Genomic DNA, 21,133 nt, shown 5'->3' with positions numbered 1-21,133 from the left:
GCCCACTTCCCCTTACTCACATCCGTATACTTGGGCAACATAGCAAAATAATCGGTAACATCGAGAAACATCGGACCCATATGCACAGTTAAGGCAGCTCAGACCTCACTCAGGAATTGCTCACTTCAGTGCACGCTATGAGGCCTCAGGCTGCGTATGGCCATGAAGTGGATAATTTATGCACGTCCCTGCAACGACGTTGCAACTCACTAGCACGTCTGCGTTCGCCCGACCACCCCTCGTCACCACCCACAAATGGCATTTTCTGTCAATCACTGTGCTCTGGGTCTGTGTAGACTCTGCAATCGCAGTTCAGATCGCAATTGCTAGTTTGCGCACGCCCACTGCGATGCATACGCATGCGCAGTACGCAACAATTGACCGATTGCATGCGTATTAGCAGCTGCATTCCTTGCTGAACCAGGCTCAAGCTGCATACGTCATCGCAGTGGATAATTTATGCACGCCCATGCAACAGTGTTCAAATGCACTGGAACACCTGTGTTTCGCCAACCACCCCCGTCACCGCCCACAAACGGCACTTCCTGTCAATCACGTGCATAATGGCAATTGCGATTGTTAATGTATCAGGCCCAAAGTCAGGTGACCAAAAATAGAGGTAAATCTCTTTATCTAATATTTGATAGTACAATCTAACCAGCAAACTAATATGAAAACGTGACCTAATGGGCTTTGTATTTCCCAAAAAGATATTGATTTTAACACTCTTCATGGGTTCCGCAGTATATTTTTCATACTAATTGTCACGGACCTCCGGCCAATCTCTCCAGATACGTCAATCTGAGAATCGCCGCCCATGACTTATACCAGTTAGCTCAGCGTGTGTGGTTATTAATTCCGGTATCTGCCACCAGCAGAAGACCAATTTAACGCTAAAGCGTAAGGCAAGCTTCTGCTCTCACCTGTGCACAAAATTTATCAATATTTAAACATAGGTAACATGCCAAACATGAGGCATTTGGGTCATAAAAACACAGATTCCAAGAACTAAAATTAGTTTAGTTTAATTCAAGAAATATCTTCAAAGCTTATGCACAAAAATGACAAAGGACAAAAAGTCGCAAACACAGTTAATCGCAATTTCCAGTAAACCAAAGAAAATAATAAAATGGTAGAAAACAAACCATGCAGATCGCGACGGATAGAACAGCTTTGAGGTGAGGCCTCCCCAATGAGTTCAGGTGCCCTGTGTCTTGTTGACAGCCTCAAGCAGAGAATCACCCCTTCTGACCAGTGAGCCTGTATTTTATCCTACTTTTCCAGCACCCCTCCTCAACCCCGTCCCTGGGGTAATTTTAACCCTTGTCAGCTCAGAGTGTATTGTCCCTCTAGCTGGACTACAGGGTTTCTCTATCATTTGGGCAGGGGTTCTTAATTACCTTTCAGCCCTTTCTGAAGTTTAGCTCCAAGGCTTATGTCAATAAACATACCCCTGGTCTTAGGTAAGGAAATACACACCCTTGGAAGACAGTGTGTCTCTGGTATAAGCAACACTGGTTTGATCTCTGTTCAGGAACAATACACAAAGCTCTTAATGACTTCTCCTAGCAGAGCCTGGTCAAATGGCTGGTACTTTCCAGGGTCATCTATCTTATGTGAGATATACATGTTGACACAATTATGGCTGGCAGGCAAACAATCATCCTATAACTTCTGGTTAAACCTTTCTGTCCATCTTCAAAGGTTTGTAATTTCCTTTACACAAATAACAGTACATTTATAAGGGAAAGTTACGGAGTTTGCTGACGCAATCATGTGCAGTTATGCCCATGCGGACGCAAAATCTGCTTTTTCGCTACACTAATAACAGCAAAAACAACTGTGAGGATTAAATTACATTATAGCAGGGACTATTTTCAGTTTCAGATGCTCTCTTGCTGTTTCAGCACCCTGGCCAGCTCCTGGCTATCAGCTGGTGCTTGTTTTTTTTCTGTGACTTGTTTCATTAAAATCGTCATCGTTCAACTCCCTTTTGTCATAGATAAATGTTTCATACGGTTTGGTTACAGGTTCCCGGTGATCGGGATGTTGGCAGTCCAATATCGTCATTGGCATCCCGACAGTCAGAATCTCAACAGAAACCCTAACCCCTAACCTTCCCCCTACCCCTGACCCATATTTCCCGCAGCCTAACCCTAAGCTACCCTCCCACAGCATAACCCTCCCATCTGCAGCCTATCCCTAAACCTCCCACTAGTGGCTGACCCTTAAACCTAACCCTAACCTTAATACTTACCATCGGGATGTCAGCGCTCGGTGTTCTGGAGCCAGTATTCCGACTGCTGCCGGGATTCCGGTGCCGGGATTCTGACCATCGGCATCCCAACCACCAGGATGCTGACTATCTCCCATTCATACACCTAAACCTTCTTCGACCAATGCTGTATAGAATAGTAAAAATCCCATCAAAAACTGCCCAGTGGTTCAAGAGATTAGCTCAAATGAACAGACAGACCGCTAAACCGGGGACTTTATTTTATATATAGAGTTTAGGATTCTCCTTAGTGGTGAGAAATATAAATCTACAATGTTGCAAGCAAGGTCTAAATCTGATAATAGGATTCTTCTAGATGCTGAGACACATGTGGGGTATATGTCTTGACGGAGTAGCTACAAATATGTTCAATAATGCTTACTGCAAATTGTAGTATTGGTATATATTAAACAAATAATTTTTTTGTGCACAACTTCATGAGTGCCTGATCACTGGTTTGAAAAAGGCCAGGATTACGACTACAGGTTGAGTCTCCCATATCCAAAATGCTTGGGACCAGGGATATTTTGGATATCGGAATATTCCGTCTTTTAGAATATTTGCATATCATAATGAAATATCTTGAGAATGGGACCCAAATCTAAACACAGAATGCATTTATGTGTTATATACACCTTATACACAGCCTGCAAGTCATGTTATACAATATTTTAAATAATTTTGTGCATAAAAGTTTGTGTACATACATGAAATTCATTTATATTTCATATACACCTTATACACAGAGCCTGAAGGTTAATTTATACTGTATTTTAATAATTTTGTGCATAAAAGTTTGTGTACATACATGAAATTCATTTATATTTCATATACACCTTATACACAGAGCCTGAAGGTTATTTTATACTGTATTTTAATAATTTTGTGCTTTAAACACAGTTTGTGAACATTGAACCATCAGAAAGCAAAGGTTTCACTTTCTCAGTCGTATTTCGGAATATTTGGATATGGGAGACTCAACCTGTACTAGTACTATCTTCAGGACAGGAGGATAGGACACTGAGTACAGGATAAAGTGCATGTCACTGTCTGTCTCCAAACATAGTGACTGCAAAGGGATGAGGCAAAGCTAATATTGGGCCTGATTCAGAGGCACTCACTGTTTGCGAGCGCTCGCTCTGAATCAGGGTGGGGTTTTTTTGGGTTTCGGCCTCTTGGCCACTTGCTAAGCTGTGGGTGACCACGCACAGCTTTTGCGAGCGGCCATGTGATGGTCGCGACCATCGATACCATCGGGCTTGCGACGAGACTTGTGGTAGGGTCTCGATCCCGCAAGCCCCAGAGAGCTTCCTGCTCTAATAGAGCAGGAAGCTCACTTCCACCCACAGCTAGTGCGAGCGGCCTGGTGATGGTTGCGATTATCGTGACCATCGGACCTGCGTCGAGACCCTGCGGGAGGGTCTCGGCTCCCGCAAGCCCGAGTGGACTTCCTGCTCTAATAGAGCAGGAAGTCCACTACTGACAACACGAGTGATGTCAGTAAGGCCGCCCACAAACGGCAAGCGTTTCTAAGGGAACGCCTGTGTTTGTGCAGCCAGCCCCCTCCCCGCCTACAAAACGGGGAGAGCTGTCACTCACCATCGACAGCCGCCCCGTCTTGTAGCGAGTCCTGGAGGGACTGAACTTCAGTCACTCGCTGGTGCTCGCGCATGCGTACGCCGGAGGCGGCGCATGTGCAGGGACCAAACATCGACCCGCTTGCGAGCACTATGCGCTCGCGAGCGGGTCTGAATCAGGCCCATTGTGCCCAGCCCTTAGTTTCAAACATCTGTACACGAAATTGGTTCTATAATTTTATACTGACTACACTACAGTACCTGTTTCACGCATTGCTTAAATATATCCAATTTTTACTATTTATGTTTATTACCTGGGTTTTATAATTAAGCATAACCTATTTTGAAAATACCCTGTACTTTTGCTCCTAGAAACATTGGGCCTGATTCAGACCCGCTCGCAAGCGCTATGCGCTCGCAAGCCAGTCGATGTTTGACCACTGCGCATGAGCACGCCAGAGCCGGTTCCGACGTGCGCTTGCGCGAGACCCGGCTAGCAACGGGCGCTCCGTCACTCCGGGTCTCGCTCCAAAAGGGGGCAGCTGTCGACAGCTCGCACTGTTTTGGAGGCGGGCAGGGAGGGTGGCTGGCCAAACGGAGGTGTTCCCGAGTGATGTCAGTGGTGAGCTTCTGGCTCTATTAAGAGCCAGAACTCACTGGGGCTTGCGGGAATGAGACCCTACCACAAGGGTCTCGTCATAAGCCCTGATGGTCGAGACCACCGCGACCATCACCTGGCCGCTCGCAATAGCTGTGGGTGGCCACCCACAGCTATGCGAACGGCCCGGAGGCCGCACCAAAAAAAAAAAAAAACGCCCTAATTCAGAGCGTCCCAGTCTGAATCAGGCCCATAGCACTGAATAGACTATTGTCAGTAATTAGTTAATAGTAATGAAAGTCTGCAGCAGAAATCATGATGATGTGATATTTATATGAATGGAACAGCACAGCGGAACAGATCATATTGCAGAAGTGTGAAGTTCCTGCCATACAAGCTTCAAGTTTGATTATATAAGCTGCTCTTGTACTACTTGAAGTAAAACTCTTTAAATTACATTTTCTTGAAAGGCAATGAGCAGTAGAGGTCTATCATGCGTTGCAATCAGTGGGCCTGATTCACTACTGTACACAATTGCGAAGACGCACGCAATTTGACGATTGTTTCGCACTGCGCATGCGTATGCTTCGCAGTGCACGTGCGCGAATTGGCTGCTGCGATGGGCACTGCGATCGCAGCGGCTACGCAGACCCATCGCAGAGTGATTGACAGGAAGTGCCGTTTGTGGGTGGTGACGGGGTGGGTGTTCGGAAAAAATAGAGCCGTTACAGGGCCGTACACAAATTAGCCACTGCAATGCCGTACACAGTCTGAGGTCTCATAGCGTACGTGGAAGTTAGCAATTTCGGAGTAAGATCCGGGTTTGTGCAAGTGTGCGTATAGGTCCGATGTTACTCGATATTATTATTATTTCACTATGTTGATAAAGTATACGGATGTGAGTAAGGGGAAGTGGGCGTCCTTATGATAGGCTGCGATCGCAATGCGGACGCAATCATTTGCATATCAATGCTGATATTAGCAACTGCGTTGCGTGCGTATAAGCAAAATAGCGATCCTTGCTGAATCAGGCCCTGTGTCACTAAAGAATGCTGTATATTATTTGTAGGCGGGGGGACATTTACATCTGGAACATGACCTACTGCTGTAACTAAATATTGCTGAGTAAGCAGCGGTTCTGCCTAAGGCTGAATACTGTTTGGCAGTAACCCTTGCTGAGGGATTCTCTTAGAAGCTTTCTATTAATTTGCTAGGAATTTACTTAGCTCATTTATTAGGTAGTCAAACCTATTAAAACACTTGTACAAATAGATAACTGTATATTGTAAATCGTGATAACAATAATGAAAAGATAATAACCATGTTTTCGGATATTTAAATTGTTCTGTCTTGCATTATAATAAATATATATATATATATATTATATATATATATATATATATATATATATATATAAAACCAAAAAAAAGGTCTGCACTTACGACTTGTTTTAGAACAGCTTGCTAGGGTGACCAACCCATACAGGACTCCGTCCCATTAATCCAGATAGATTGGAGAACAAAAACTCTGGGGTGCACTCACCAGAGTTCATAAAAGTTTTCTTTAATATATCCTTACACAAAGTTACAAAAACAGCATGTAATCTGACGTTGCGGTCCTATAGCATGGACCTTTGTCAAGAATCAAAGTGCAATTGATACATGGAACATATATATACCCACCCCAATCAGTCAAATCCCACCCTCCAATGTCAAGAACAACATTAATAATCAAATACAGACATTAGTATGCACACATGATGATAAGTAGTCACAGTATATCACCTTTAGGCAGACCAAGGGATCAAACGTATCACAGGACCCACGCTGACTGCTGGCGTGCGTTCCACCAGCATCTGCTTCCCTTGCCCTGGAGCGCTGTGTAGCGCGTTACTATGGTAACCAGGAGGCATTTCCTGTTAGATCAGAGAATAGCAGCGCTGACTGCTCAGCGCTGGTATGCGTGCCACCAGCCTCTATTTCCGGTACTGTGGAACGCAGTATAACGCGTTACCATGGTGACTATTTAGCAATGGACGTGTACTTTGGGAGAATAGTAGGTGCCATCTATCTCATACCCTCATAGTATATGTGGAGGGTCCGCTCATGTCCCATTCTATACTTCCAGTGCATGGGACACAGTAGCCACCTTTCCCCTTGCTGTTAGTGAGTGGTATTTTGACTATACTACTTCCTTTAATTTAACTGTGCCTGAACTTTAGTACATACCAACCCTATGATCACGTTATATTGCTCTATACATACAAGTACACCACGCTGTTCATAGCGACAGTTAGTGGAAGAAATCTTGTGAATTATTGATATCTGTGCCTATATCTGCTTTCAACCATGATATAATGACAATCTGATATATGAGTGGCACACTACATTTCTTCATGTGTATTGCCTTCATGTATGTTAACAGATTATATTACAATTTTTTGCACTTGATCACTTTTTGGTGGTATGCTATCATGAGATTATGTTACTTATGAACTTATATATTATGCACACAAGATTATATACCATCCTATTTGAACCAAGGTTTATGTGCATTGTTTCAATTATGAGACGGATGATTTAGAAGGCACTTGCAGGCGACTGGCGTATGCTCACACATAATACAAAGGAATTATCCTCAGAATTATATGTATATTATTGTTATATTTTCACCATGGTATTTGATTACTAATAATATCCAGTGATATGACTCAGTGGTCCTATTGATTTTCACGTATTCATTGAGTAGTGTGTATAACCATACATACATACGTGGATCACTGACTTTATCTATTATTGTGGCCAATTTCAGGCCTATATTCATACTTATATGTTTGTAATTGTATTTATATGTTGTCCTATATTTTCTTCTGCGGAGGTTTTTAACCATCATCATTAAAAGTTATGTTTTATTTTAAAAAATTAAGTAGAACTAGTGCCCCTAACTGAAAGAGTACTTGCTTTCTTTTTTCTTTCCCATTTTTCAAACACTGTGACATGGCAGTTAGGAGCTGATTGGCTGGTGCCTTATTTCTGTTGACTTTATCTCCATCCAGGCTTAGTAAATAGACCATTTTGTCTCTAGCTGGGTCTTGCAGCTATGTGCATTCCCTTATCACCTAATTGGAAGGAACCCAAGAGAAGCTACCAGAGCAGGATGTGCAGCATATTAAGGTACCACACATTTTAAGTAGACCTAGATTTTTCCGTGGCCATTTAAACCTGAATGCAGTATCTGATGGTGAGGTCATGGAGGTGTTCCACCTCAATCGTACCAACTTAATGCATCTGTATGACCTCGTCAAGAGTCATCTTGACCCAGACACTGGGCGGTAACACGCGGTATCTGGGCTGCACAAACTGTTTGCTGAATTGCATTTCTTTGCTACTGGCTCCTTTCAATCATTCACTGGTACAATCCTTAGAATATCACAGCAATTTTTGTGTTATTTGACCCAGGTCCTGGCTGCACTGACTGCTCGGAGCAACACCTGTATCTGCTCCCCTAGGCAGGAGTCATAGTTGCATGATGTCAGGGTAGCTTTTTATAGTATCTCAGAAATGTTCTGGGTGCTATTGACTGTGTACACATTGAGCTGAGACCACCTCTGGATAGGGCCCAGATCTTTCTTAATCGCCATGATTCCCATTCCACAATGTACAGGTTGTGTGTAAGGCGAAACAAAAAATCATGAGTTGTGGTGGGTTGTCCTGGCTCACCAAGAAATACTGCTTTATGCCATTCTTCACCACTTATGCAAAGACGCTAATAAGAAGCAATTTAAACAACTTAAATACACCAAACACTTTTATTTGGGCTATTAGTACACATCTCGATTCCCTATGTTAGTGCATCTTTTTTGGGGGTACAGAGTGATTTCCCAAATTCTGACAGTATTTTCCGCCTGGTCCGCTTCTGCCGCTTTCTGTTTTCGCCTTTTTAGGAATTTAATAGTGCGAACAGTGGGGATGAACCCGTAAAGTTTTCACCTCTGAAACAGGCGAAGGAGGCGGAAAGTCAGACAGGCGAAACTTTTCTGACTTTTCGCCTCTAATTGAATACGGGCCTTAGCCAGCAGAACACTTGCAAGTGTGGTAGTAATGGAGCTAATATTGTAGTGTGCAATGTTAATGTGTATAAATTTATGTTCACAAATTTACCATCAGCATGTTGCAAACTAGGACCTAAAGTTTCCCCTGATGAGACCGACAGGGACCACCTTGGTGACTCAGCTGCTTGCCATGGTGGATAGACTCTTGGATGTGGCATAGATGATGTACCTAGACCAGAAACATTGCAGCAATCCACAAATAAGCTTCTGAATTTATTTTGAAGGCCAAAGACAAATTTTTACCTGCCTCCTCCTCATCCTGAAGCCTGCTACTGGTCCATCTTTGGGGCAATGGGAGTTGTGCTGTGAATATGAAACAAAATGTCAAATCTTAATAAATACATTTGTTTTCTCAGTATGCATACCATGATTTAATGAAATGTAAAGAGAGCCATGTCATTTTTAAACAATATATATTGTGGGTCATATAACAGAACATTTAAAAACCTGTATGGTAGAATATGAAAGGCTGATCTTGGTAATGTGTGCAAGGGATCACTTTACAAAAAAAGTCAGTCACCTAGAAGGACTGCAAAGTTCCAAAAGTGTGTCCTACATGTAGGTCCTACATGTCAGGGCCATGATAATGCAACAGCAGTATTTAGAAGTGTGCAATCCATAATCAAGAAGCAACAAACAGGCAGCAGTGTAATGTCACTTTTAGGGTGAATATGGTTGTTTTTTTGGGACCAGAAGTTCAAACACAAAATACACATTACAAACATTTTTTAGAAACACATGTAGACTCACCAGTGCGCCTGGGGGGCATCGGTGTCACGCATATGCATTCGGGCAACAACCTTCAACATATCCTCATAGTCCAGATAGTCAGCTTGGTAAGGAGAGCCAACACCTATCTGCCTTGCTGCCCTATTCTCCTTGGCCATCTTATCTTTAACCCGTCTTTTAATGTCACTGAAGCACTTATTGCAATGTTCAGTGTTGCGACGGAAATGGCCCACAGCATTGACAGACCTCACAACCCCATTCCAGATGTATGTTTTATGCTGCACTGTAGTACGGGCAGCCAAATAATGTGTCATGATGTCTCATGATTTCAATGACCAATGCCATATTCTCTCCAAAAGTGAATTTGATGATCCGCCCGGTTTTGGTCTTACTGGGCTGGACGGATGCCTCATCAGTCTTCACTTCTGAATCTAACTTGGGCTCCTGAGGAACCTCCTCCTTAACATCACTTGCTCCCTACACCTCCTGAGCCGTTGCCCTGCTCATCTCACCTTTCATGCCAAAACACAGACCACTTAACAAACAAACAAAGAAAATACACAAATTTACACTAACGCTAAACACTTAACACACACCCCAGGTACACACAAACAGTGACAAGACAAAATGAAATAAACAATGCAGAAATAAATATGAGACACACAAAAAAAAGACAACAATGAAGAACACAAAATTATACTCACAAACCAACACCTCTAAAATCCAACACCAAATCCCTGCAGCAAAATCACAATAAACTCTCCTAACTCCACCAGTGCAAACTCCTAACACAACAACCCAGTACAATGCACTTGTTCTGATCAGTTTGGGGCGTATTTGTATGAGTTTGTGGATGACACAGTAGCATGTGCTGACTTCAACCAATGAGAAATGAAAGGGAGTGTTTCCAAGCTCATTCGTGTTTATCCTGTTTCCGAGTTCATTCGTGTTTAATTGTGTTGCGGAGTGTATCGTACAAACACGGGTCGCATGTGATCGCATTGTCACGACCCTGTCTAGTTGTCACCTTTTTGCCTTGGGACTTACCCCTGTCAGCTCCCCCATGGATCTGTGTGTATAATTTGCCTGGAGGATTTGCTCTGATTATTGCACCTGGCCTCTCCTCTGTCTGTGAGCATTGCTAGCCCTGATTGGAATCGCAGGTGTGGTTCTGATTCTCAGAGCTGCAGAGATGAATACTCCCTCTGCATGTTGTGCCTTCCACCACTCAGAATGCTACTGCCAGATCACCTGTCCATATCCACCAATTGCTGCCAGACCCAGGGTATATGTTTCCTCCCCTGATAGCATTCTGGGCCTGAACATCTCGTCTTCCCGTGGTGTATGGTTCATGGTGTTTCTGCATTCAAGTATATCCCTGAAACCTGTTACAGCTGTACCTGGCAATCCAGTAAATCTGCTGGCAGCAACCCCCGATGCTTCCAGAAAACCTGTTACAGCCAAACCTGGCAATCCAGTAAATCTGCTGGCAGCAACCCCCGGTGCTTCCAGAAAACCTGTTACAGCCAAACCTGGCAATTCAGTAAATCTGCTGGCAGCAACCCCGGTGCTTCCAGAAAACCTGTTACAGCCAAACCTGGCAATCCAGTAAGCCTGCTGACAGCAACCCCTGGTGCATCCCGAAAACCTGCTACAGTAATACCTGGCATCCAGACGTCCTGTTACAGCAATACCTGGCCTGTGCTCTGCTGCTAGTCCTACTCCTGGTTGGTCCCTGGCACTCTGTAACTTGCATCGTGTCACCCTGCCTTGCTTACTGCTGTGGATCAACTCCTGCTCCTTTTACCTACCTACTCCCTCCCTGAACCTAAAATTCCCAAACCTACCCATTCCTTCCTGAAACCTGTTATTCCCAATTATCCTATCCAGCCTGCACCTGAGTTCCAACCTTGTCACAGCATTTCCGGATCACCCTGTTTAACCCTCGTCTCAGCATTACCTGATTCCCCTTTGCCATTGTCACATTGTTCCAGTCCAGAGTCAAGTTCCAAGCTCATAAGTTCTGTCCACGTTGTTTCAGTCTAGAGTCAAGTTCCAAGCTCATCAGTTCTCCACGTAGCTACCCAGCTACCAGCGTCTACCCACGGCTATCCAGCCGCTCCACATAGCCACCCAGCTACCAGTATCTACCCACGGCTAACCGGCCGCTCCACGTAGCCACCCAGATACCAGCGTCCACCCACGGCGATCCTGCCGCTCCACATAGCTACCCAGATACCAGCGTTTACCCACGGCTATCCAGCCGCTCCATGTAGCCACCCAGCTTCCAACGTCTCAAGTTTCCAGTTCCAGTCACTCATCATCAAAGGCAGTTCTCACTGCTACCCACTTCTTATTATAAAAGAGCTGTTCATCTACATCATCTGTGGTTCCAGTCATGCCGGCCTCCGTTGAAATCCGATCACCACCTGAGACAGGTAACTCGCAGACACCAATTGTGACAGAATGTTCAGGCCCAACGATGGTGGCGGATCAAGCACCTATTAAGGGACTAGATGCTTTCCGTAACCTGGTCACCCGCTTGGATTCACAGGAGGCCGTACAGCATCAAGTGCTACAGCTTTTGAAAATCCTGAATAACCGGCTAGATGTTACCCAAACCTTACCTGAACCCCTAACTACCTTCCATCGACTGCTGGAACAGCTTCAGGCTCTACTCACCAAAATTTTTCAGATCATTCCTGAATTTCTTAGAGCTGCCTCTGTCTCGACTAAAACCTCTGCCTTGGAATCCCTAAGAAACAAGGATTCTTCCGAACCAAGTAATGTCAGACATCGTAGTTACCCACGCCCCAAGCTCTCTGTGGCCGAACGCCAGCGGCGCAAAGATTTACAGCTCTGCCTCTATTGTGGGAGTTCTGACCACTTCATTAAAGACTGTTTCCTTTGCAACTCCAGCAGTGGTTACAAGTATCAACGTCTCAGTGCCCGTTCCGGTCCCAGCCCGGATTCTGCCCGTTCCGGTCCCAGCCCGGATTCTGCCCGTTCCGGTCCCAGCCCGGATTCTGCCCGTTCCGGTCCCAGCCCGGATTCTGCCCGTTCCGGTCCCTGCCCGGATTCTGCCCGTTCCGGTCCCTGCCCGGATTCTGCCCGTTCCGGTCCCAGCCCGGATTCTGCCCGTTCCGGTCCCAGCCCGGATTCTGCCCGTTCCGGTCCCAGCCCGGATTCTGCCTGTTCCGGTCCCAGCCTGGATTCTGCTTGTCCCAGTAGGGGACTCCAGTCAGCAGCCCCAGGAGGGGTCTCAAATCTCGAACCCCAGGAGGGGGTTTCAAGTCTCGTACCCCAGAAGGGGATCTCAAGTCTGGCACCCCAGCAAGGGGCCTCAAGTCTCGTACCCCAGGAGGGGGTTTCAAGTCTTGTACCCCAGGAGAGGGTTTCAAGTCTTGCACCCCAGCAAGGGGTTTCAACTCCCATTCCCCAGGAGGGGGTCTCAAGTCTGGTACCCCAGGAGGGGGTCTCAAGTCTGGCACCCCAGCAAGGGGCCTCAAGTCTCGTACCCCAGGAGGGGGTTTCAAGTCTTGTACCCCAGGAGAGGGTTTCAAGTCTTGCACCCCAGCAAGGGGTTTCAACTCCCATTCCCCAGGAGGGGGTCTCAAGTCTGGTACCCCAGGAGGGGGTCTCAAGTCTGGTACCCCAGGAGGGGGTCTCAAGTCTGGTACCCCAGGAAGGGGTTTCAAGTCTCGTACCCCAGGAAGGGGTTTCAAGTCTCGTGCCCCAGGAAGGGGTCTCAAGTCTCACGCCCCAAAAGGGGGTCTCAAGTCTCGCGCCCCAGGAGGGGGTCTCAAGTCTCGCACCCCAGGAGGGGGTCTCAAGCCTCACGCCCCAGGAGGGGGTCTCAAGTCTCGCGCCCCAGGAGGTGGTCTCAAGTCTCATGCCTCAGGAGGGGGTTTCAAGTTCCTGTTATCAGGGATAAGTGTCTTGTGCTACAAAATCTGATCATGATTCCTGGTCAGTGTCTCCTGCAAATATCGTTTCAGAAGATGATAATCTCTGTAGCCTGTTCTCAGCTTTGATTGTTGATGCTACTGTCTCTAGCTCCCCAGGACTCCTTCCAGTTCCATCAATTGGTCCGAATTCCGAACATCGGTCAGCTTCAGTTATTTCGACTCCTCATCAATCGGAGCATCCTCAAATTTCCTCCTGCCTGGCACCTGAAAGTGCTCCACAATCCTTGAACACACAGGATTCGTCAGATACTTCACCATGCATTTATTTTGATGGGGACTTATCTCAATACTATGCTTTATTGAAACAATTCTTCGGTATGATGAATTCTTCTCTGCCATGTGGAGTCAAGTCTACTAATATTGTAGAGTTTGTTATCTCATCTTTTCAAGGTAAAGCTTGGGACTGGGTTGAGCCTATTTACAACTCCAAAGATCCAATGCTTCAAAATATAAAGACTTTCAGTGAAGCTGTTGTCAAAGAATTTGGTCCTTACCCTGTAAACCAAAATTCTAGCGAAGTTCTCAGTTCCAAAATATTGTCCAAGCACTCTGTTTGTGCTACCAAGAATTCGTCCTCCACTCCTCTGAAATCCGAACAAGGTCAAGTTTTCAAGGGCCAGTGTGCCAAATTCCAGGCATCCCAAGAGAGTAGCACTTTTGAATCTGTAACCCAGAACATGACTTGTGCACACACCTCCTTGTCCCCTTTCTGCTACTGTTCCTCCCAAAATTCTGTTCCTGTCCTTCCCAGCCACATATTTCCACAGGAGTTACCAAAGATTCCTGGTCCGTTGGTTGGCACAAAACGTTCTCGCAGCAAAAAGAAGAATCGGCGAAGGTCTTGAACTATCTCCTTTGTAGACTTTCCACTCCAAGTATCCCAAGAAATTGAGAATTGGTAAGATGTCTGAAGAAAGTTTTTGTTTTGGTGTCTGGAGTCCACCCATAAAGAGGGGGGTACTGTCACGACCCTGTCTAGTTGTCACCTTTTTGCCTTGGGACTTACCCCTGTCAGCTCCCCCATGGATCTGTGTGTATAATTTGCCTGGAGGATTTGCTCTGATTATTGCACCTGGCCTCTCCTCTGTCTGTGAGCATTGCTAGCCCTGATTGGAATCGCAGGTGTGGTTCTGATTCTCAGAGCTGCAGAGATGAATACTCCCTCTGCATGTTGTGCCTTCCACCACTCAGAATGCTACTGCCAGATCACCTGTCCGTATCCACCAATTGCTGCCAGACCCAGGGTATATGTTTCCTCCCCTGATAGCATTCTGGGCCTGAACATCTCGTCTTCCCGTGGTGTATGGTTCATGGTGTTTCTGCATTCAAGTATATCCCTGAAACCTGTTACAGCTGTACCTGGCAATCCAGTAAATCTGCTGGCAGCAACCCCCGGTGCTTCCAGAAAACCTGTTACAGCCAAACCTGGCAATTCAGTAAATCTGCTGGCAGCAACCCCCGGTGCTTCCAGAAAACCTGTTACAGCCAAACCTGGCAATCCAGTAAGCCTGCTGACAGCAACCCCTGGTGCATCCCGAAAACCTGCTACAGTAATACCTGGCATCCAGACGTCCTGTTACAGCAATACCTGGCCTGTGCTCTGCTGCTAGTCCTACTCCTGGTTGGTCCCTGGCACTCTGTAACCTGCATCGTGTCACCCTGCCTTGCTTACTGCTGTGGATCAACTCCTGCTCCTTTTACCTACCTACTCCCTCTCTGAACCTAAAATTCCCAAACCTACCCATTCCTTCCTGAAACCTGTTATTCCCAATTATCCTATCCAGCCTGCACCTGAGTTCCAACCTTGTCACAGCATTTCCGGATCACCCTGTTTAACCCTCGTCTCAGCATTACCTGATTTCCCTTTGCCATTGTCACATTGTTCCAGTCCAGAGTCAAGTTCCAAGCTCATAAGTTCTGTCCACGTTGTTCCAGTCTAGAGTGAAGTTCCAAGCTCATCAGTTCTCCACGTAGCTACCCAGCTACCAGCGTCTACCCACGGCTATCCAGCCGCTCCACGTAGCCACCCAGCTACCAGCATCTACCCACGGCTAACCGGCCGCTCCACGTAGCCACCCAGATACCAGCGTCCACCCACGGCGATCCTGCCGCTCCACATAGCTACCCAGATACCAGCGTTTACCCACGGCTATCCAGCCGCTCCATGTAGCCACCCAGCTTCCAACGTCTCAAGTTTCCAGTTCCAGTCACTCATCATCAAAGGCAGTTCTCACTGCTACCCACTTCTTATTATAAAAGAGCTGTTCATCTACATCATCTGTGGTTCCAGTCATGCCGGCCTCCGTTGAAATCCGATCACCACCTGAGACAGGTAACTCGCAGACACCAATTGTGACACGCATCACTATCAACCATAATGGGTTAGACCACTGGAAGAAAACAGACGGGCAAACACGAATGTTAGTCAATCCATATTTTTGAGCTTGAAAAACACACGAGTCTGAGCAATGCTGACTGTTTTTTCACAACCAAACATGATTCACAATGTTGATATTATGACAATGTTCACATTCTATCCATGACGACATGTTGAATGTTGATATTTTGTCCATGTCGATATTCTGAATGTCAACATGTTGAACTTATACCCTTGTCACTGCTGGATAGTAGGGAAAACTTGACATACATGGAAAAGGGAGATATAAAGTAGACAAAATAAATGCAGCTGTGAAAACAATGGGTAAAGAGGGCCCTGCTCATGAGAGAGTTTACAATCTATCTATATAAATAGTTTGACTTACATGACTGACATGGTAACCATAACCTTAGAGTCTCACACACACTTGCCTCTCTTTATATTACAGCTCTGTCAGCACTTGCTGATATGTAATCACCCTAATATTCTTTTCACAATTCGAATTAAACATCACTATGTATTTGTAACAAAAATAGCAGCTTTAATTTGGAGGACCTATTCCTAGCCCAAATACTTCAACATTAGCATATTTTATCTATTTATTTATTTTTAAAACCTTTGTACTGTCATCTTGTATATCATTTACTTTATTTATTTTTTTAAATGTCGGAATATATCCTTATACTCTGAGGCATGAGTCATCAATTTAAGGACTAGGATCCAAAAATGTAAATACCAGTTTAAAGTTATTAAAAATGTTATGGTAAAGTATAGCTTTTGCTCAAGATGTACTTTACATAAAAGTTTAAAAGCAGTTCATAATATAGAAGAATTCTTTGACAAAAAAAAACTTGCATAAACAGACTAATGATCTTATATTCCTAAGATATAATATGATTCCTTTCATTGAACAATGTGGACAAATTATTTGGGTTCTTTCGTTGTCTTTTAATGGCTTTTAATGATTTTCTTTAATACAATGCTTAATGGGATCCTTTTAACCCTAATTATTTTATTAATGTTATTATTTTTCAATTGTATATTCCATGTACATCTTTTATTTATTATATGTTTACACATTATTATTATTAAGTATCTACATTTTTATATAGTATCTTGTATAGCTCATAATTAATCCATTATTATTTCATTATTTCATTTTAAATACATATTTTTATTTAATATTATGTTACTGTTAACTCGTCACAACATTTGATTTTCACCTTTATCAACTGTCAGTGGCTCTCTCTCTCTCTCTATATATATTTATATATTGTTCATTTATCTGGCACTCACAGTGTAATAGGATATAGCTTGATCCAGTGCCTTCACAGTAATAGTACTCACAGACAACCCCACAAGTGCGGCACTCAGACTCCGTAAAAACAACCAGACAGTTTGATGTGGTAAACTGAAACATTGATCATTCACCTTCTGCCTGAGTGCCGCACTTGTGGGGTTGTCTGTATATATAAAGTTATGGTCATGGGCCAAAGAGGGCACCCACCAGTATAAGTAAAATGAAGGCTTTATTAATTCCACAGGGTAAGTATCACAACTCGACGTTTCAACCCGAGGGTCATTGTCAAGACAGTCCAGAAAGGCATCTGCACAGCATGTAGTCAATAGGTATATATATATATATATATATATATATATATATATATATTATGTTCATGCAACATTTGTTTAAACTAGAAGAAGGGTAGAAGGAGCTCCAAATATAGGGCCTGATTCAGACCCACTCGCGAGCGGCTGTCCGCTCGCAAGTGGGTCGATGTTATGGACTGAGCATGCGCACGACGGAGGGAGCTCCGTCGTGCGCATGCGCCAGACGCGACGAGCGAAGGAAAGTCCTTCGCTCGTTGTGTCCGATCAAAGGGGGCGTGCTGTCAATGTTGATTGACAGCACGCCCCCTTTGGTGGGCGTGCCGGGGGCGTGCCTCCCTGACGGGGGCGTTCCCACGGGAACGCCTCCCGTCAGAAGCCGGCCCACTGACATCACTAGTGATGTCAGTGGGAGTGATTTTGGCTCTGATAGAGCCAAAATCACTCCGGAGCTTGCGGTTGAAAACCTCAACCGCAGGCTCCGGCTCGCAAATTCGATGGTCGCGATGGTCTCGACCATCGCGACCATCACAATGCACGCTCGTATAGCCTGTGGGTGGTGACCCACAGCTATACGAGCGTCCTGGAGGACGCTCCATGAAAATGGAGCCCGGCCCTCATTCAGAGCGTGCGCTCTGCTCAGAGCGTACGGCTCTGAATGAGGGCCATAGTTTCTATTGCTGGAGTGATAATGTTCTGAATTGGTTGATTTGGGCAAATTGGAACGACAAATTGTGCATATCAGGCAGCGTGTATGCAGTATGCTGCACACGAGTGATCATTCTGTCATTCATTAATCACTACAGTGTGTACCGGCAATCATGCGATGTCCAGAGTGAAGGCAAATCGTTACGATTGTCGGTCGTCACTGGTGAACCCGGCTTAAGTGACATAGCAATTTATTGATTTTCTGGGTCTTTTTTGCCACTATACTCCCTTATGCATCTTAGCATGTTAATGTTTTATTTTTTTTATTGAAACAAAGGTATCATTTCTGGTGTAAAAATAAACAAGAATAATATTTAGTGACAGGTTGCAGAACCACCATGAGAACAAAATAATAAATAGGAAAGGAGAGGCGAGGTAAGGAGAGTAACCACCTCAAAACGTTTTTATGTGAGTTAATTAGTGTAGTTTTAAGCTGATGCGTAGCTAGGTGATAAATGATTCTAACCCACTGAATTGTGCTACTGTGCTAGCACACATTGTCCCAAATTACTCTCAGGATAATATAACCTACTGTGCGATATAAAACTGCTCTGTACGATAAAAAATGGTATACACTATAGTATGATAGTATAATGGTCTACACTATGCATTTGATTTTCATTATATTGAGATCATTTATTAAAAGAATATTGTGCATTGGAAAAGAAGATTTTTTTTAAATGATTTCTGGGTTAGGTGGACTTTAAACTTCATTAAGCAATTCATTTTAAACAATATATCATTTTCCTCTTGTGAGACTATGGCCCTCATTCAGAGCCGCTCGTTAGCGGCAGTACGCTCGTTCCGAGCGATGTTTGCACATCTGCGCATGCGTACGCTTTTTAGTACGCATGCGCGAACCAGTCAGTGCGGCCGAAAATCGTTTGTACGCTATATAGCGAGTGCCTGCTATTTTGAGTGACAGAATGAGGCGTATGTGGGTGGTAACAGGGGAAGGTGCTTGAAAATGGGGAGTGGAGATCCGAACGCAGGCGTGCTTAAAGGTCAAAACGGGCGTTTTATGGGTGTGTATATTTAAAACAGCAGCGTCAATGACCACGTCACTGGGTTATTTTAGAGCCAGAACTGCTCGCAAATTTGTGGTAGCAAACACCAACCACAAGAATAGCGAGCAGTTCATACGCTGGTCGATGTACTCGATTAATCTAATAAATAGCGGACATGACGTATGGTGCGAGCGGCCAGGGGGCGTTTTTAACAAATAAACGAGCGTATGTTTTGCTCGTTCGTTCAGACTTAGAGGTGTGAACAGACTGCAATGTGCGTACGGATCATTTGAATAGCCACCCCTTGTTTTTAAACGAACGACCGCAAATAGCGAACGGCTCTGAATGAGGGCCTATGTTATGAAAATTAAATTATATTTTGGAAAAAGGTATAATTTGAGTCGTTTTGGATTGGACTTTTCTTTATTTTATATCAAACTTATTACTTACTGTTTGTTTATTTATTTTGTTCAAATTGAAATATCATATATTAATGGATAATGATAAATCTAATTGCTCACAGAATGTGATGCTTTTAAATCAATTTATCCAACATTAGGCTGGTAATGAAAAATAACAAGGAGACCCCCACATTTTTCACCAACAAGCACTAGGCTGAACATCTAGGGCTGGTGAAAGTATAACAGGGAGACACATGGGGGTAAATTTACTAAGATTCGTGTTGATCCAAGATTGCTATCTCGGGTGAAAATATAACTTTTATGCTAATCGGGAATTTACTATCATTAAACTCGGGTGATTTTTTTTAATCTTTTGGGGTTGAAATCGCATGAGATAATGCCGCAAATTTGTCCGTTTTTATCACTAGGGGGTAAATTTACTAACGGTCAATTTGAAGTGTGATTTAGCTCACCTGAAACCGACTCAAATCGCATTGTTACAACCCCATTTATTTTACCAGATTTACTAATGGTCGATTTGTTTTGCGATTTGCAAAACAAATTCGATTTGATTCGGTTTTGAAGAGTGATTTGCTGTTCGATTTGACATGTTCATGTACAAATCGAACAGCAAATCCCACTTCAAACCGAACTGCAAATCCCCGACTGCATAGAACTGCTTCATGCTTTCACTTTCAGCGTGAGCAGTTTGTTTTCACACAGATACATGCAGACATCAGTGAGATGCCTGCATGTATCTGACTGTAACAAGCAAATAGTTAAAAGTTAAAAAAAATTGACATGAGGTCCACCCCCAAAACACAACCAGCCCCAGACTTTTCAAACCCAATCCTGGTTGACTACGTACAGGGACAAAATTGCATAGGGTCTCCCTATACTTAATTCAACCAGCACTGGGCTATGGGAACCAGTTCTGTTGCTGGCATTACAGGGAAAAATTTGCGTAGGGTCTCCCTGTAATTCACAGAACCAGCCCTGGACCCTTTCTAGTGGGGGACTGATGCCACAGCCAGGGGAGCCCTATCACCGAGCCCCCCAGCCGCAGCATCAGCCCTGACCGCTAGTCAGCCCAGGCCAGGGATCCCTGGGGAGTTGGGGACCGCTCCAATAATAGGGTCCCCCTCTCCAGGGCAGCCTAGCCTAAGTTGATAGCCCGGAGCTATCCTCGCCATCTCTGGGCGGTGGGTGGCGGGTTGATTGTGTCAATGTAGTGTAAAAGAATAATATGTTTAACATTGTCTTTACAGTACAACTGCAGGTTCCAGCAAGCCTCCCCTGCATGCTGGTACTTGGAGAACCACAAGTACCAGCATGCAATGCATTAAGGGCCCACTGGGACCTGTAGTTCACCTGTAAAGAAATGTGGAAACACACACACACCGTGCACAGTATAAGTTTAATAAACATACATGCACTCACACATGTACACAAACATGTACACATACTCGCCTATGTAAAACTGTAGCATTGGTCCCCTTCGCCAGTAGAAAATCCATAGGGTACCTGTGGGAAAAAAACATACTCACCATCTCCTATACCGAAAAACGCGACCCTTGTACTAAGTAATAACCATCCTGGTTAGGATGGTTATTACTTCCTGAATGAAGAGCTCAGACGCGGCTTCCTCCTTTGAAGGTCCATGTTTGAGCGTTCATTGGCTGAGGTAGGTCAGCCCCCGCCTCTCTCAGCCAATGAATGGCTCCCTCCATTGAACTCAATGGAGAGCCACAGGGTAACTAAAATTTATACAGTA

The sequence above is a fragment of the Taudactylus pleione genome, unplaced genomic scaffold (genome assembly GCF_031769625.1).
Source record: "Taudactylus pleione unplaced genomic scaffold, aTauple2 ptg000006l, whole genome shotgun sequence".
NCBI lineage: Eukaryota > Metazoa > Chordata > Amphibia > Anura > Myobatrachidae > Taudactylus > Taudactylus pleione.
Note: the sequence above shows the minus strand (reverse complement) of the source record.